The sequence below is a fragment of the Triticum dicoccoides genome, chromosome 6A (genome assembly GCF_002162155.2).
Source record: "Triticum dicoccoides isolate Atlit2015 ecotype Zavitan chromosome 6A, WEW_v2.0, whole genome shotgun sequence".
Classification (NCBI taxonomy): Eukaryota; Viridiplantae; Streptophyta; class Magnoliopsida; order Poales; family Poaceae; genus Triticum; species Triticum dicoccoides.
Genome location: NC_041390.1, coordinates 401,456,289 through 401,471,734, shown reverse-complemented (window position 1 = coordinate 401,471,734; position 15,446 = coordinate 401,456,289).

The window sequence follows — 15,446 nt, the reverse complement described above, 5'->3', positions numbered from 1 at the left end:
CTCAACTCCAACTCTATATATTTGGTTTCGGGGAGAAAAAAATCAGAGAGAAGGATTCATCACGTTTTACGATACGAAGCCGCCGCCAAGCCCTAAAACCTCTTGGGAGGGCTGATCTGGAGTCCATTCGGGGCTCCGGAGAGGGGAATCCGTCGCCATCATCATCATCAACCATCCCCCATCACCAATTTCATGATGCTCTCCGCTGTGCGTGAGTAATTCCATCGTAGGCTTGTTGGATGGTGATGGGTTGGATGAGATTTATCATGTAATCGAGTTAGTTTTGTTAGGGTTTGATCCCTAGTATCCACTATGTTCTGAGATTGATGTTGCTATGACTTTGCTATGCTTAATGCTTGTCACTAGGGCCCGAGTGCCATGATTTCAGATCTGAACCTATTATGTTCTCAAAAATATATGAGAGTTCTTGATCCTATCTTGCAAGTCTATAGTCACATATTATGTGTTATGATCCGTTAACCCCGAAGTGACAATAATCGGGATGGTTACCGGTGATGACCATAGTTTGAGGAGTTCATGTATTCACTATGTGCTAATGCTTTGTTCCGGTACTCTATTAAAAGGAGTCCTTAATGTCCCTTAGTTTCCATTAGGACCCCGCTGCCACGGGAGGGTAGGACAAAAGATGTCATGCAAGTTCTTTTCCATAAGCACGTATGACTATATTCGGAATACATGCCTACATTACATTGATGAACTGGAGCTACTTCTGTGTCACCCTAGGTTATGATTGTTACATGATGAACCGCATCCGGCATAATTCTCCATCACTGATCCATTGCCTACGAGTTTTCCATATATTGTTCTTCGCTTATTTACTTTTCCGTTGCTATTGCTATCATCACTATGAAATACCAAAAACATTACTTTTGCTATCATTACCTTTTGCTACCGTTACCACTACTATCATATTACTTTGCTACGAAATACTTTGCTGCAGATATTACGTTTCTAGGTGTGGTTGAATTGACAACTCAGCTGCTAATACTTGAGAATATTCTTTGGCTCCCCTTGTGTCGAATCAATAAATTTGGGTTGAATACTCTACCCTCGAAAACTGTTGCGATCCCCTATATTTGTGGGTTATCAACTGCTTCTCCGTGGATTGTCGCCTCGCCTTTTGCTTCTTAGGGCGCACATTGGGGCACACCCTCAGATGATGCTCAATCAGTCCTCTCGGGACCCCAACTAGCTGCTTGGGCTCCCAGGCGAATACTTCCTTGTTCGCCCGCAAGGAGCCTACCAACTCCTTTTCTTGATCTGGGGCGAGGTCGGCGCCTATGGTAAAGGTGGCGCCAGAGGCCCCGTCCTCATCGACTGGTATCTGCTTCATCTTGGCTTGACCTTGAGTGAACAACTGCTTCTTCTTGGTCGACACAGCCCCCTTGGCCCTGGGCACGGCCTTTCCGGTCTGGCTAGCCGCCGCTGTGGCCCTGAAGGCGACTTTCAGGGCCGCCAAGGCTTCCTTGGTGTCTCCGGCCACGGTGAGGACGCCCTTGCTCCCTGGCATCTTCATGAGGTTGTAGCCAGGATGAGTAGCTGCCATGAATTGGGCCAGCGTCGGGTACCCAAGGATGTCTTTGTACAGTAAGCCGATGCAGGCGATGTCGAAGTCGATTAGCTCGGTGCGATAGTTGTCGCGTGCGCCAAAGGTCGTGGGGAGGCGGATCGGCCTCAGGGGGTGGAGGAGCCGCCGCCGACTCCGGAGAAGGGCTTGCTGGGGCGGAGCCGCTCAAGCGGTACGTGAAGGAGGCTAAAACCCTCCACGAAGAGCATGTTGAGGCCGGCACTGCCTTCGATGAGGGTCTTGGTAATGGCTACGCTGTAGATGGTGGGCATGCAAAGCATCGGAAGCACGCCCGAACCGACGGTGGTGATTGGGTGATCCCTCGAGTCAAAGGTCAGGTCGGCCTTGGGCACCACCCAACCCGGGGGAGCCCCCTACCGCGCGGAGGTGTCGCTGATCCGGCGAAAGAACGACTTGATGTGACCGATCGAGAGCGGTGTCTATGAGCCACCGAGGAGGGCCGCAACGACTGGGGGCGCTGGTCCCCCGAAGCGCGCGAGGAAGAGGCCTCGCAGCTCCTCCCAGGAGGCCACAGAAGATGCCGTCAGATGGAGGAGCCAGGCGCGCGGTACGCCAACGAGGGCCATTGGGAGCCAGTTGGCCATGGCTTTATCGTCGCCCCCGGCATCCAAGACGGCCTCCTCGTACGCCAGCAGGCAGGCCGCCGGATCCGCCGCACCATTGTAACGGGGCGGCATCTCCGGCTTGAACTTGCGCGGCCACCGCACCCACCACAAGGCGGAGGTGAAGGCCCGGAGCTCCACGGCACCGCGGAGGGGGCCTGTCGATCCAGTTGGAGAAGCGGCAGCGTCCATGAGAGCCGGTCAGAGCGGCAAGGCCGCCAGGGGCAAGCTTCGGTGCACCCCTACTCGGTGCGCCAAATGTCGGAATTCGGGTTCTGGCAAAACCCATGAGGTTCAAACACTGGGGTGCGCACGAAGATCTCTCCCCCCTCTAGCTCACACTCCGTATGATCTCACGACCTAGGTCGATGAACCCAAAGAACAAGAGACACAAGATTTATACTGGTTTGGGCCACCATTGTGGTGTAATACCCTACTCCAGTGTGGTGTGGTGGATTGTCTCTTGGGCTGAGGATGAACAGTTACAAGGGAAGAACAGCCTCCTGAGGAGAGGTGTTCTTGTGCTTGGTGAACTTGTGTGGTTGGGGATGATCTGGATGATCCGTCCCTCCAGAACTACCCACCCAGCGGGACCTGTTGCTCCCTGCGGGGTGGCGCCATGCTCCCTTGGCGGACCCCATCGGACTGGGTGTGCGTCGCGAGTCAGGAAGGAGCTTCCTCACCCTGGAGATCACCATCGGCAGAGGCGCATCCCGCCGCATCGCCGTCAATGCCGATTTCCCCATCATGTAGGCCCGGGGGTTGCGCGCGACTTCCAGGACATGACGGCGTCCTCCACTTCAAAAAAGGCGCCTGCTGATACGTCTCCAATGTATATCTATAATTTATGAAGTATTCATGCCATGTTTACAACAATTCTATATGGTTTTGGTATGATTTGAATGGAACTAATCCAGACTGATGCTATTTTCAGCAGAACTACCATGGTGTTGTTTTTTGTGCAGAAATCAAGGTTCTCCAAATGAGCTAAAACTTTTTGATGATTTTTTTGGAACAAAAGAGGCACTGGAATCTTCATGGGGGACTAGAAGGTGAAGGGGGTGGCCACCACCCACTAGGGATAGCCAGGGGCCTTGCCCGTGTGCTGGTGGGTGGTGGGCCGCCCGTGGCCCATCTCAGTGTGAAACCGATGCCAAAAAATCCTATAAATATAGAAAACCTCCAGAAATAACCCTAGATTAGAAGTTTCGCCGCCTCAAGCCTTTGTTCCGGCACTCTGTCGAAGGGGGAAATCATCACCGGAGGCCATCCGCATCATCCCAGCGGCCACTAAGATGAGGAGGGAGTAGTCCACCCTCAGGGTTGAGGGTTTGTCCCAGTAGCTATGTGTTTAATCCCTCTCTCTCTCTCTCTTGTGTTCTTGATTTGGCACGATCTTGATGTATCGCGAGATTTGTTAATATAGTTGGATCATATGGTGTTTCTCCATCTCTATCTTGTTGTGGTGAATTGAGTTTTCCCTTTGGGATTTCATTATTATAAGATTGAATACTTTTATGGATTTGAGAGCACTTGATGTATGTTTTGCTATGAATACCCGTGGTGACAATGGGGTATCATATTGATCCACTTGATATATTTTTTGGCACTCAACTTGCGGATTCCCAAGGTGACATTGGGGTAATCTATGCATAGGGGTTGATGCACGTTCTCATCTTTGTTTCTCCAGTAGAAATCTTGGGGCACTCTTTGAGGTTCTTTGTGTTGGATTGAGTATTACGAATCTGAAATTGTTTGAAGCATATCATATAATCAACTCATGGATACTCACGGTGACATTGGACTATCTAGGTGACATTAGAGTTGGTTGATGTGTATCATATGGTGTTATTTTAGTACGAACTCTTAGATAGATCGATCGGAAAGGATAACTTGGTGTTATTTTAGTATGAACTCTTAGATAGATCGATCGGAAGGGATAACTTTGAGGTGGTTTCGTGCCCTACAAACAATTTCATCTTATGTTCTTCGCTAGATACACTACAAAAAAAAAGACACATCCGTGACATTTTGGGCCGAACGAATTTTTTTCTCTCATACATATGACACTTCTATGACGATAATTGTGACAAAACCCGGTATCATCATAGATGTGGTGGGCTCCTACTTCTATGACAAAAAATCATGACAGAAAATGGGCTTTTCGTCCTGGGCGGGCCGGAGACGCAGCTGCATGACATTCTTTGGGCCATCCATGATGGAAAAAACCATGGTAGAAGCGAGGGGGAGGAAAATTTCGGGGAGTTCCCGGTTATGGTGGGAGATCGGGGGGCGAGCGATGCGCGTTTCTCTCGTACACATACGCGCGTGTGTGCGAGGCGTTGGCTCTAACTGAACCTGAGCGAGGCGTTGGGCTCTAACTGAACCCGAGCGATTGCACTGCAGGCTACGCGTTACTGAACCCGAGCGATCGATCGATGGCTGTTAACTGAACCCGATCGAGCGATTCCTTCGCTACTACTGCTAACTGAAGCCAATCGATGGGATGAACTGTGAGCTTGCGGGGGGTTTGGATGAACAGTGAGCGGTGGTGTTGCCTCTGGATGAACAGGACCCCGTGGTGTGGTGGAGGGCTAGATGAACAGTAGACGGTGGTGGGGTGCCCGTGGAGGGGTGGATGAACAGGACCCCGTGGTGTGGAGGGCTGGATAAACAGTAGACGGTGGAGGGGTGGTTGAACAGGACCCCGTGGTGTGGAGGGCTGGATGAACAGTAGACGGTGGAGGGGTGCCCGTGGAGGGGTGGTTGAACAAGACCCCGTGGTGTGGAGGGCTGGATGAACAGTAGACTGTGGAAAGGTGGTTGAACAGTATCCGGTGGAGTAGCGCGCGGTGGAGGCTGGATGAACAGGAGCCCGTGGAGGCTGGAGGAGGTCGACGGTGGAGATGAACAGTATCCCATGGAGTCCCATTTTGCGGTACGCCACACCTCTCCCGATGAACAGGACCCCTATTTCGACCGTAGCACTCCAACACAAGTCTCTTTCCTCCGTTTTGCGGTACGTCACACCCCTCCCAATTAATAGGACCCCCGTTTCGACCGTAGGAGGTCCGTTTCCTCCGTTTTGTGATACGCCAGACCCCTCCCGATGAACAGGATCCCGTTTCGAACGTGGCCGGTCGAACACAAGGCCGTTTCCTCTGTTCTGCGGTACGCCAGGCCTCATTTCCATCGCCTGTTCCGTCCAAGCCCTCCCGATGAACACGACGCATTCCGTTGCCTCCCCATGAACACGACGCATTTCATTGGCTCCCCATGAACACGACGACGACATGTTTCTCCGTTCCGACCCAGCAATGTACACAAGCCCTGGCCGTACGTATGCGCGAGTAGGCGTTCGAGACCCCGCCCGTATGTACACATACGTGGCTGTATTTTCTTTCTTGCACCCTGGCCGCTATACGTACGTGTACATGCTACGTGCGTGCCTCTACTACGACACGTGCGCGCCTCTACTACGACACGTGCACGCCTCTACTACGACACGTGCGCGCCTCTACATTGACCAGTATGTACATACACGTTCGCGACGAGAATGACAATGCTACGTACGCTTCGACCAGGTGGGTCCCGACTTTCAGGCACTTCCTTGCCTGCGAAGATGTAGCTGGTGGGTCCCAGCAGTAAGGGGGGCGAAATACGGTGGCCCGTCTGATGGGTCCCCGCTGTCAGGTGGAGGAATAATTATTTTGCACGTAATAAGGAGGCACTTCCTTGCTGTGGCCATGGACCCAGCTGTCAGCCTCTCCACGTACAGTCCACGTCCGATGGAAGCCGTTCCTTGACCATGTTGACCACGCCGCGTCGAGAGCACCAGGGCGGTAGACGACTCGAGGCCTAGGAAGGGGACGACATGGAACCGGGGAAGACGCGGCAGTGGATGCCCACACGTAGAGGAGTACGAGGGCACTGGTTCGCTGCGGTGTGAGTCTGCCGTCGCCGCAGAGTAACAGGGGTGTGGGTGAGTAGAGGGATTTCCTGGCCAGCGGTGGGAGTAGTAGGGTGCGGTGAGGCCTCCACCGCATCGCAGCCGGCCACGGGAGGCGGGAGCACGAGGCACGACCGGTGCTGGTTTGGGCGGCTGGAGCAAGAAGACCAGAGGTTGAAGAAGCACTACGGCCGTTGGATGGACATCATACGGTTGCTGGAGCTATAATCGTGCATATTGACTAAGTTGACAAAGCCCTCTGTCCCCGTCAACTTAGTAGGCCCACAAGTCAGCCTGCCACTATACTGGGTCCCAGCTAACAGGGGGGGTATTCATTTTTTCGTGCGTAATAAGGAGGCACTTCCTTGCGTGCGAAGATATAGTTGGTGGGTCCGAGCTGTCAGCAGCGGTAACGTTTTTTTCGAGAAATACAGAGGCCCTTTCGGTGGGTCCCTGATGTCAGGTGGAGGAATCATTATTTTGCACGTAATAAGGAGGCATTTCCTTGCGTGCGGCCATGGACCCAGCTGTCGGCCTCTCCACGTACAGTCCACTTCAGATGCATGTCGGTCGTTGGCCACGTTGACTAGGCCGTGCCGAGAGCACCAGGGCGGTGGACGACGGCGAGGCCTAGGAAGGGAACGACACGGAGGCAGGGAAGACTCGGCAGTTGTTTCCCACGCGGAGGGGAGTACGACTGTACGAGGGTTTACTGGTTCGTCTGCCGTCACCGGAGAATAACAACAGGTGTGGGTGAGTAGAGGGATGGCTAGGCCAGCGATGGGAGTACGGTGGGGCGGTGAGGCCTACGGAAGCACAGCCGACCGCGGGGAGGAGGGAGCAGGCAGTCCCGCCGACGCTGGTTTGAGCGGCTGGAGCAGGAAGAGCAGAGATTGAAGAAGCACGACGGCCGTTGGATGGACATCCAACAGTCACAGCTTGTGCGTCAACCTTTTTTTAGGGAAGCCTCAAATCTGTGGAAAATAGCATACAGTCCATCTGCCATTATTTCTAATAATTTTCAGCCCATTTGCTAATTCTTAAGGTTTTGTTCGGAGCCCATATTCTTTTTGTTAGCATTACAGCCCAAATTGTGGCGACGGTTAAAAAATTATACGAAATTTTGCATATTTCGGTGCGGTCCGAACTGTTTTTAATCCCGAAATTTCAACTCACATTCAAACTGATTTTAAAAATAAATGTATATCAATATAAAATCCAACAAATTCTCCACGCATAAAAATTAATGTAATTTAAAATCTTGAAATGAAAAAAAAAGATATTTGAAACTAATTGTCGGTTTGATGTGTTTTAAAAATGTACAACCCATTTCTCAGTACCGATGGGCCATTTTCTCAGCCAGCCGAATGAAAGCTCTCCTCGTCTTAAAAGATTTGCAGCCCAACAGGCCTGACAAAGCGACTTACTTGGTAAATCACAAAAAAACTGGGCTGTGGCCGTGGACCCATCTGTCAGCCTCTCCACGGACAGTACTCTTCTGATGGAAGTCGTTCCTTGACCACGTTGACCACGCCGCGCGGAGAGCACGACGGTGGTGGACGACGCGGAGCTGGGGAAGACGCTGCAGTGGAAGCCCACGCGGAGAGGAGTACGTGGGTTCACTGGTTCGGCTGCGGTGTGAGGCTGCTGTCGCCGCAGGGCCTGGCCAGCGGTGGGAATAGTAGGGGGCGGTGAGGCCTCCACGGCAGCACAGCCGGCCACGGGAGGCAGGAGCATGCAGCACGACCGGCGCTGCTTTGGGCGGCTGGAGCAAGAAGACCAGAGGTTGAAGAAGCACTACGGCCGTTGGATGGACATCGTACAGTCACTAGAGCTAGAATCGTTCATATTGACTAAGTTGACAAAGCCCTCCGTCCCCGTCAACTTTGTTGGCCCACAAGTAATCCTCCCACTATGGTGGGTCCTAGCTAGCAGGGGGGTATTCATTTTTTGTGCGTAATAAGGAGGCACTTCCTTGCGTGCGAAGATATAGCTGGTGGGTCCGACATGTCAGCGGGGGGAACGTTTTTTCGCGAAATACAGAGGCCCTTCCGGTGGGTCCCAGCTGTCAGGTGGAGGAATCATTATTTTGCGCGTACAGTCCACGGCCAATGGATGTCGTTCGTTGACCTAGTTGACTAGGCCGCGCCGAGAGCACCATGGCGGTGGGACTAGGAAGGGAACGACATGGAGCCGGGGAAGACTCGGCAATGGTTGCCCACGCGGTGGGGAGTACGAGGGTTTACTGGTCCGGACCCATCGCCGGAAAATAACAGGAGGTGTGGGTGAGTAGAGGAATGGCCTGGCCAGCAATGAAGTAGGGTGGGGCGGTGCGGCCTGTGCGGCAGCACAGCCGGCCACGGGAGGCGGGAGCAGGCAGTCCCACCAGAGCTAGTTTGGGTGGCTGGAGCAAGAAGATCAGATATTGAAGAAGCAGCACGGTCGTTGGATTAACATCCAACGGTCACTACTGCTAGAATCGTTTGTGGACTAAGTTGACAAATCCAAAGTACACGTCAACCTAGTAGACCCACAAGTCAGCCTCCAAATCTGTCCCAAACAGCATACAGCGCGAAATTTCTAGCCAGATTCAAATTAATTTTAAATCTAAATATACCTTAATTTAAATTCAATGAAATTTTACATGCACAAAAACAATGAAATTTAAAATATCAAAATCCGAAAGAAAATAGTATTTTGGAACTAATTATCTGTTTGCTGTATTTTTTTCATTTTACAGCCCATTTATTATTACTTATAGCCCATTTCTTATTACTTATAGCCCATTTTCTGGGCAAAATTCATCCCTCCTCGTCTTGAAAGATTTCCGACCCAGCAGGGCGTAGAAAAGCAAGTAGGCCTACGTTGGTTATTCTGCAAAAAAAAGCTGGCTAGCAATTTTCAGAAAGGAAAAAAACAAACTGGGCTGGCCATGTGCTAAACATATGAAATAAAAGCCTGGGCTAGACGGGCCACTGGTCCCGCACAACCCAGTTGATACCCTTCTCCGTCCTAAAAAAACAAAATTACTGTGCGCGCTACTGGGTCCCTACTGTCATCCTCACCATGTACAGTCATCTCCTTATTTCTCTCGGTTGTTGACCATGTTGACAACACCGAAGGGCGGCGCCGCGGCGAGCAAACCAAGGCGGAGGACGATGGTGAGGCCTCGGACGGGAACGAAAAGGAGCCGGGGCAGATCACAGCCAGCCGTGGGAGGCGGGAGTAGGCGGTCCCGCCGGCGCTGGTTTGGCTTTGGCGGCTCGAGGAAGAAGAGACTGAAGAAACGCGACAGACGTTGAATGTCAATCCAACGGTCAAGGTTGGAACAATCGTTTTGTTGACTAAGCGGACACCAAGTAGCATACTTTTTTATATACAGGAAGAAAACTGCGAGGAAAATGCGTTCGTCTGCTGTGCTCCTCATAGGGAACGTTCACCACATAAGTGACTAGCACCCTTGGTTTTCAACCGAGAGGTCTTGGGTTCGAGTCCCAGGAACTCTCAATTTTGTCCTCCTTCCTTCCTCGCGAGAAAAGGGGAAAGAAAATCAAAGACCTGGGAAGGCGTACAGAACAAGCTAGTGTACCAGTAATGAGACGTTGCCGAGTTTTAGAAAAAAGAAAGATGTGCTCCTGTAGCTGGTTCGAATCCAAACCTAGACTATGACTATATATGGTGCTATGCTACTCTGCAAGTAATGAAACTGACATATCCAACGTTCGCTTCTCCTCTTCTCTACTTACTCTGCCTAGCATCAGAAGCTCTGGCCGTAGCAACCATGTCCGCTGGCTGCTCGTCCAACTGCTCTTCAGCAGGCAACAACCAGATATGCGCCAAGTCACAACCCGTACCATCGCCTGTGGGTCTCATCACACCCTCGCCGGCACGCGCACCGCAGCCGATTGCTCATCGCAACCCGCTGCCGTTGGTGTGGTGCCACTGCTGCGAATCATGCAGAGTCATCCGTCGCGTCTCAACCACAATCCGCAACCCTGGCCGAGTCTTCTACAAATGCCCGAATCATGGGGTAATAATATGTTTAAGTGTTGTTCTGCTGCTTTCAGTTGCTGATTTTTTAATAGTTTGGTTGATGATCTACCAATTTGATTCGTGCAGAAAAGGGAAGATTCTTGTTATTTGTATTTCTGGGAAGTTGCTGATGTGGGGGAATGCAACTACGTTGATTATTTGGTTAGCCGAGGAATCCCAATACCAGCAGGTTGGGTTGTTGGACAAGTAACTGAAGGAACGGTAGAAGAGGAAAATGCAGAGCAGAAGCTTAAAGATGTAGTTCTTCTGATCATGGCCAAGCAACAGCTGCTGAACGGCCTTGACAGCAATGAGGAGATGAAAGAGCTTGTGAAGATAATGGGCAAAATCGATGTGCTCTATAGGATGATTGTCTCTTTATTTGCAATGTATGTAGCACTCGTGATGTATTCAGTGGCTACGACATGAGCACTTTGCTGAAACTAGTAATGAATGAAACTTGTGTAGCAGGCTGGGCGTAGTGTTGTGAACATCTAATGATTTCTATTAGAGGAAATCAGGGGGTACCCCCTTTTGCTCATATAAATAAATAAATAGCAGAGGCCCTTTCGGGTCAGCTTTGTTCTCATTCGAAGTCGTCAAGCAAATTGCAGTCCAACAGCAAACTATGTCATCAAATTCAAGTTTCACAGCCAAATATGAGTACAACTAAACAACAATGTCATCATGTTTTAGTTGTCATACAATCACGAAACACAAATCAGCATACATAACAAGTGATGTTCTCACAGCAAAATACTAAACAACATGTTCATCAGGTTTCAGTTGTCATAGCAAACACAATTTCACATAGTAGATAAAAAAATGTCTTCTGCCAGGCAAATAGGACAAAAGCAATGTAATCCTCATCCGCAACAGCAGCGTCAACATCTTCGCCATGTGTATCAGTCTAAATCGTAATTCCCCACAGTGTCATCTTCTTCTTTGTCCTCAACATCCTCGAACGTTGGCTTCTTCTTGATCAACTCTTGTATGTCCACAGCACGACAGGCAATCTTTTCGCCGGCGTCATTGACGTGATGGTTCTCAAAGATATTAGGAACATCTGTGTTATCTGGTACATCAGGACCAGTGTAAGCATCATCTTGTTGTGCAACTTCATTAAACGAATTCCTCTGCTCAAACTTTTGCAATACTCTCCAGTCATCGCTATGTGCAAATGTGTCTTCCAAGAAAAATATCTGTGTTGCTTGATTTGCCAAAATAAAAGGCTCATTGGTCTGGTACGCCGCCTTGACATTGATGGATTTGAAATAATCATCAGCTCTGGGTTCTGCGATCCTGGAAAATAGGTTATACGAACGACACCACAATAGAACCACACACCGATGATCCTCGAAACTGGAGATATACTACAACTGAATAGTGTCTGTTATGTTAGCATACATTTCAGTTGTCTCTTTGTCATACGTATCCGTGCTCATGATGGCACTGTTTTGTGTCTTCCTGCCTTCGTCTCGTGCAAGGGTGTTGTAGCGCACATCTCCAACAACACAAGATTCATAATGTCTTACCCGAGTATCAGGACCCATTGCTAGTGAGTAAAGGGCATCATCAACTGCCTGCCCATCCTCCCGCATATTCTTAACCTATGGTTAGAAAATAGACAAGCTAATCATCTTATGTACTCAATATATTAAAAAACTGACAGTGCACTTCAAAAATCTTACATGGTTCTTGAACCATTTCGCAAATCCTGTCATAACCAGTTTGTCAATGTTTCTTAGATTTTGCGGCAGTAACTCCTCTTTGTAGATGCTTCACAACATAGTGATCACGTCAAACATCTAAATATATAAGAATGTGCTGCAAGTTTAGTAGATTATGATGTATAAGCTGCAGTACTGCACTTACTTGATATAAGGTAGTATCTCAGGACAGTTATTCAACACATACCAAACCATTTTCTCCAAATCTTTAGGTTTGTCCTCTTGTTGACTCTTCCCTGTAACTCGAACAGAATAATCGAAAACATTGAGCCCGGGATTGTCTTCACCCACCTCTTTGCTAAGCCGATCAGTTGTTTCAATGTATTTTGAGCAGAATTTCAGCGCTTCTGTAGCAATGTAGGCCTCTACAATGGAACCCTTGGGTCTAGCTCTATTCCTAACATAGACCTTGAAAGTGCCTAGCTGCCTTTCAATAGGGTACATCCAGCCATACTGTACAGGACCTCTAAGTAGTGCCTCATTAGGTAGATGAACAGCCAAATGCACCATCACATCAAAGAAGGCTGGAGGATATATCTTCTCAAGGTCGCATAGGATAGTTGGTATCTTGTCTCTAAGACGCTCCAAAGCATCTATCCTCATATTCCTACTGCAGAGTTCCCTGAAGAATTGTCCCAACTCTGCAACTGCTCTGTATAAGTCAGGGCGGCCAAATCCTCTAAGGATAACAGCTAAAACCCTTTGAAGTAGGACATGGCAGTCATGAGTTTTCAACCCTTGTACCTTGTTCCCATCTGCACTGAATCTCCTTTCAGGGTTGGAAGCAAATCCATGTGGGAATCTCACACGTGATAGAACCTCGCAGAATTCTTTTCTTTTTACCTTGTCCAAGACGTACACAGCTGGTGCCATATCCCGTGGTTTACCTTCATCTTGCACCTGCAAATCCTTTCTGATACCCAGGTGTGTCAAATCAATCCTAGATTTTAAGGTATCTTTCGTCTTGCCTTCAATATTAAGAAGTGTGCCGATAATGCTGTCACATATATTTTTCTTGATGTGCATCACATCAAGATTATGCCATAGATCCAAATCTTTCCAATACTCCAAGTCCCACAAAGTGGACCTGCGGGTAAATAATAATCTCTCTTCTACCCCGCACGCTTCCTTTTCCCGCTACCATTACCAGGATGGTTTCCTGGTGTAATATGCCTGACCTTCTCTAATTCCACTTGCAACTCATCGGCGGTGAGCCTCTTTGGCGCATCATAGTTTTCATGCTTTGCATTGAACACATGTCTTCGGTATTTTCTAGGATGCGGCTTGTCCTTGGCAAGGAAACGGCGGTGTCCAATGTAACAGATCTTGCTAAGTATTGTGTATGACAGCGGATTCCTGTCACAGCGAACACATGCATTGTAACCAGGTGTCGTTTGCCCTGACATAGTGCCCAAAGCCGGATAATCATGGATGCACCAAATTATAACAACACACAGAAAGAAATCAGCTGGTGGGCTGCTATATAGGTCTCGAGTGAGAACACCCTTCCATAGCTATTGAAGTTCCTCCACAAGAAGCTCCATGAACAAATCAAAATCCTTTCCAGGACTTTTTGGACCTGGGATGAGCAAGGCCATCATGTAGTTAGATTCTTTGGTGCAGACATTTGGAGGCATGTTGTAAGGGATAACAAGCACTGGCCACATGCTATATGTGGCGCTCTGGTGGCCAAATGGGTTAAATCCATCTGAAGCTAAGCCAAGTCTAATGTTTCTCGGGTCAGCAGCAAACTCTTTGTGTTTATCATTGAAGCTTTTCCACTCACTACCATGAGATGGATGGCTCATTACATTCTGATCTCTGTACTCCTGGTTCCTAGAATGCCACAGTACATCCTCTCTTGTTTCCGCATAATGAAACAACCTTTGCAATCTTGGTGTAATTGGAAAATGTCTCAGAACATTATGAGGAATCCTCTTCACAGCATCGCCATCTTTCCATCTTGATGATTTGCATTTCGGGCATTCACTTAAGTTGGCATAATCCTTCCGGAATAGAACACAATTATTTTTACAAACATGGATCATATCATATCCAATTCCAACTACATGAAGGAAATTCTTCATTTTACTGTAGGTGTGTGGCAGCTCAGACGCATTTGGGAAAGATTCGCGGAAAGCAGCCAACATCACATCGAATGATTTGTTGGTCATCCCCTCAGATGTCTTCACCTGAAGAAAGGTGACCATAGCTGAGAATACTGACAGCTTATTTCCTGGGGTGACAGCAACGTTGCATTGTTCCAACATGCGGGCCCACCATTTTTCTTCTGCAGGTGAAAGTTCACGGAATGCACGAGCATTTCGTAGCATTGTTTCAATGTTGGTCAAACTCACTGGCTCCGCCACCACCACCTCCTCCTCCTCTTCCACCTGAGCATCAGGCAGATCAAGATGGTGATCTGCTGCTTCCATGTAGTCAATAACATTGACATTCACAGCTTCACCATGATGAACCCACCTAGTATATGTGACTGACATCCCATACAAGTGTAGAGGATTTTGCACAGTTGACTGGGGTCTTGTAACTGAATTCATACAACTGCTACACGGGCAGAGCACATCTGATTTTGGACCACCGTACTCAGCTCTGATAAAGTTCATGAAGTTTTCAACCCCCTCGACATATGCAGTGGAGAATCTTCAAGCAGAAGCTATCCAAGTCCTTTCCATCTGTTAGACATACAAATTAGTTCTTCTGCTAGATATTACAGGAAAAACATATATGCTTTTTTATGAAGTCCAGAAAAAATACCTAGGTCGATGTCTAAAGCTATGGCAAGATATTTGGACAAGCAGATCTAAGTAATGAAATATATGTAAAGCTAATTCAGAAAACAGATTTGAGTGCCAAATTATGGTAGGCTGTTTCAGCAGTCAATGAGGCCGAGCACACAGCCATCAAACTATCGAAGGCCATCGCAGCAACAAAGATCGAGTATAAAATGGTGTAGAGCTATTTCAGCTAACAGATTGGCTACTAGACCATGGCAATCTACGTCACAATAAATATATGGCAGGATATTTTAGCAACTAATCGGCCTTGGCATGCCATCTCAGCGAAGCAGATTGAGTGCAGAACAGGGCAAGGAAGCTTCTTAATCAGAGCATATTGACAGTAAACTACTTCAGCAAACAGTGAGATTAACAGCGTCTATCAGCTAACATTCAGTGCTACACCGACATGAACGGGGCCTCAGTCTAGAATGCGCGTACCATGGGAGAAGCTGACCGCCGTGCGTCTCCACATGAACGTCGCCAGTGGTGGTGGCGCTGACCGCCGTCCGCCTCCACAAGAACGTAGCCAGAGGTGGCGGTGCGGCTAGAGGACGGCAGTCTACGAGAGCGTACTGTGGGAGCGAGAGGATCGCCGAACCGCGGCGCCAACGTATTGGCGTGGCGGGGAGGGCGTCTTTGGCGGAGCGAATGGAGTGGAGGGGGACAGGGGGAGGGGGTTTGGGGAATATTATTGGCTAGTTGGCCGAAGGGCGGTTGAATCGGATT